The 3349-nt window shown below is 39.9% G+C and overlaps 1 protein-coding gene across 4 annotated transcripts in view; it reads right to left on the bottom strand.

The window, feature by feature from the left end:
• The window catches only part of ACVR1C (activin A receptor, type IC), a 137791-nt gene that overhangs the window by 89330 nt on the left and 45112 nt on the right, over positions 1 to 3349 (bottom strand). Inside the window, exon 2 of one of the 4 annotated variants that reach the window (XM_006872039.1) lies at positions 3033 to 3043. The exons of the other annotated variants lie outside the window; for them this stretch is intronic. The gene's annotated coding sequence lies outside the window, so the exon portion shown is untranslated. The remainder of the gene's footprint in view (positions 1 to 3032; positions 3044 to 3349) is intronic. 4 annotated transcript variants of the gene reach the window in all.

Raw genomic sequence — 3349 nt, 5'->3', positions numbered from 1 at the left:
CGACTCCACAGCACGTAGCCACCAGCCACCATATTTACACCAAATATCTTCAACAAAGAATCTTGTACCACCAATTCAATAAAGTTTCCATTAGTGACAAGACATACTTTATTGTTTTAAAAAAGGAAACAAAAACCTGTTGCTATTTGTGTCAATTATGACAAGAGAAATGTGACTGCTAGCGTTTCTTCATTTCATATTTCCTCCTTACACTCTACTTGTGGCACTATTGGATAAGCACTGGCTGGGCTGCAAACCACAAGGTCAGCAGTTCACACCACCACCACCCCAGCAAATCTTCGGAAACACTATACAGGGTTGTTATGAGTCAGAACCAATTTGATGGCACTCAACAGTAACAACAACAAATTACAGTGTACTTGGGTTGTATGGAAAAGGATAGCAAATAAAATTGAAGGAGGTGATTATCCATATAATAAGGAGGTCTGTTAGGTCCCCACCCCAATAACTAAGATTACATTTGTCTTATGTCTCTTTCTACTCCATTAATCATTCTCTTTTTGCCCCTTTTTTCCAGTTAGTCAGTAAAAACCAAGACATCTACTACTCACATGAAAACAAAGAATGTGCACACTCCTATGAGTTGGAAAGTAAGTTCTTACCCATGTTTACATGTGATAGTAAGCACAACATCGTACCAGAAATGTAAAAACTTTCAGAAGCCAAACACACACACACACACACACACACACAAATGAATCAAATTTAACAGGTTTGCACTTATATGCAATTCTTATTAAAGAGCAAAATATTTGCTTGTTGTTGTTAGGTGCCCTCAAGTCACATTCAACGCATAGCAACCCTACACACAACAGAACGCCATCTTCACAATACAAATGTTGCCACCCTTATGCGCATTGCTGCTGCCACCGTGTCAATATTATTGCGGGGTTGCTAACCCTCCAGTTTACCAACTATGAGATCCTTTTCCAGGGACTGGTCCTTCTGATAGCATGGCTGAAGTATGAGAGATGAAGTATTGCCATTCTGCTCAGAGTATTCTGATTGTACTTCTACCAACACAGATTTATTTGTTTGTTCTTGTGGCAGTCCATGGTATTTTCAATTTTCTTCTCCAAACCCATAACTCAAATGCATCAGTTGTTCCACGGTCTTCCTTAGTTATTGTCCCACTGTCACATGCATATAAGGCTACTGAAAATACCATGGCTCAAGTCAGGTGCATCTTAGTCCTCAAACTGATATCTTCATTCTTGAGCAGTTTAAAGAGGTCTTGTGCATCAGATTTGCATCATTTGATTTCTTGACTGCTGCTTCCATGAGCATTGATTACGGATCTTAAATTGAAGTCTTTGACATCTTCAAACTTTTTTCCATTTACCGTTATGTTATTTAATGGTCTAGTTGTAAGGGTTTTTATTTCCTTTATATTGAGGTAATCCAGATGAAGGTGGTAGTCTTTGATCTTCATCAGTAAGTATTTTAAGTCCTCTTCTCTCCCAGCAAGTAAGGTTGTATCATCTGTATATCACAGGTTGCTAATGAGTCTTCCTCCAACCCTGATGCTGTGCTTTTCTTTATATAGTGCATCTTCTCAGATTATGTGCTCAGCATAAGGCCCCGGTGCACACCTTTCCTGATTTTAGACCCCTTGTTTGTTCAAATGACTGCCTAGTGTACAGGCTCCTCGTGAGCACAATTAAGTGTTCTGGAATAACCATTTTTCATAATGTTGCCCATAGCTTGTCATGTTCTGCATAGCCAAAAGTCATTGTACAGTCAATAAAGTACAAGTAAACATCTTTCTGGTACTCTCTGCTTTCAGCCAAGATCCATTTTATGTCAGCAATGATATCCCTATTTCCATGTCCTCTTCAGTATCTGGCTTGAATTTCTGGCAGTTCCCTATTGATATACTGTTACTTTTAATTATCCTTGTTGTTATTGTTGTTGTTATGCATTGTGGAGTCGGTTCCAACTCATAGCGACCATACACAGGGTTTCCGAGGCTGTCAATCTTTACAGGAGCAGACCACCTCATCTTTCTCCCGTGGAACCTCTGGTAGTTTCGAACTGCTGACCTTGCAGCTCGCAGCCCGATTCATAACCACTACAATACCACTGGCATGTTATATCAATTTTTTTGTTTGATGATTTCCATATTCTATTGGGTCACCTTTCTTTGTAATGGGCACAAATATGGATCTTTTCCAATTGGTTGGCTAAGTAGCTGTCATCCAGATTTCGTGACATAGATGAGTGAAAGCCTCCATTGCTTCATTCATCAGTTTGTTGAAAGATTTCAATTTGTATTCCATCAATTCCTGGAGCCTTTAGTATCAGCAGCTCTTGATCAATATGCTACCTCTTGAAATGGATGAACATCAACCATTTCTTTTTGCTTCAGTGACTCTGTATATATCTTCTATCTTCTTATAATGTTTTCTGCATTGTTCAATATTTTGTCCATAGTATTGCAAGTTGGGGCTTGAATTTTATCTTCAGTTCTTTCAGCATGAGAAATGCTGAGTGTGTTCTTGCCTTTTGGTTTTATCCAGGTCTTTTCACATTTCATTATAATAGTTGAATTTGTCTTCTCACACTACCCATTGAAATTTTCTGTTCAACTCTTTTACTTCCCCATTTCTTCCATTCACTTCAGTATCTCTACACTGAATAGCAAGTTTTAGAGTTTCTTCTGATATCTATTTTGGCCTTTTTTTTTCTTTCCTTTTTAATGATATTTTGCTTTCTTCCTGTATGATGTTCTTGATGTCATCCCACAACTCTTCTTGCCGGGGTCTGGCCTCGGCAAGGGGGTGAGGACCCGAAGATGGGGTGTCTGGTGACGATGGCGAGAGAGAGATAGAGAGAGAGAAAACAGACACAGAGCAAACAGATACAAGGAAGACAGACACCCGGGCTTGATGCAAGCTGCCAGACAGAATGCTCAGTGGCTGACATTTTCCCTTCTCGGATTAACTCTAGGTGGGATGTCTGGAGAGGCGAGAGAGAAAAGAAACACTCGGAGACCAGAGTAGATGCAAAACCGGCAGACAGCCTCTTCATATCCTGCAAGCAATAATGCCCTCGCAGACTTAAGTCTGCGTCCGTCTCTTATTTCCTCTCTTTCAGAGAGGGATCTTTACAGAGGAAGAATGGTATTATTCAGACAAGACAATCTTTAAGATGAGTTAAGCCAGTAAACCCTACTTAAACCAATATTCCTTTCTTCCGTACTGGGTTTAACCTTCACATGGATCAAAATATTCCTTTCTTCCTTACTGGGTTTAACCTTCACTTGGATCAAACTGATTGAACCCAGGGTGGTCCGAGGGAGTTGCCCCCATTGTCCTTAATCCCATAT

The sequence above is a fragment of the Chrysochloris asiatica genome, unplaced genomic scaffold (assembly GCF_000296735.1).
Source record: "Chrysochloris asiatica unplaced genomic scaffold, ChrAsi1.0 scaffold00181, whole genome shotgun sequence".
Taxonomy (NCBI): Eukaryota; Metazoa; Chordata; class Mammalia; order Afrosoricida; family Chrysochloridae; genus Chrysochloris; species Chrysochloris asiatica.
This window is presented reverse-complemented; position numbering and strand designations above follow the sequence as displayed.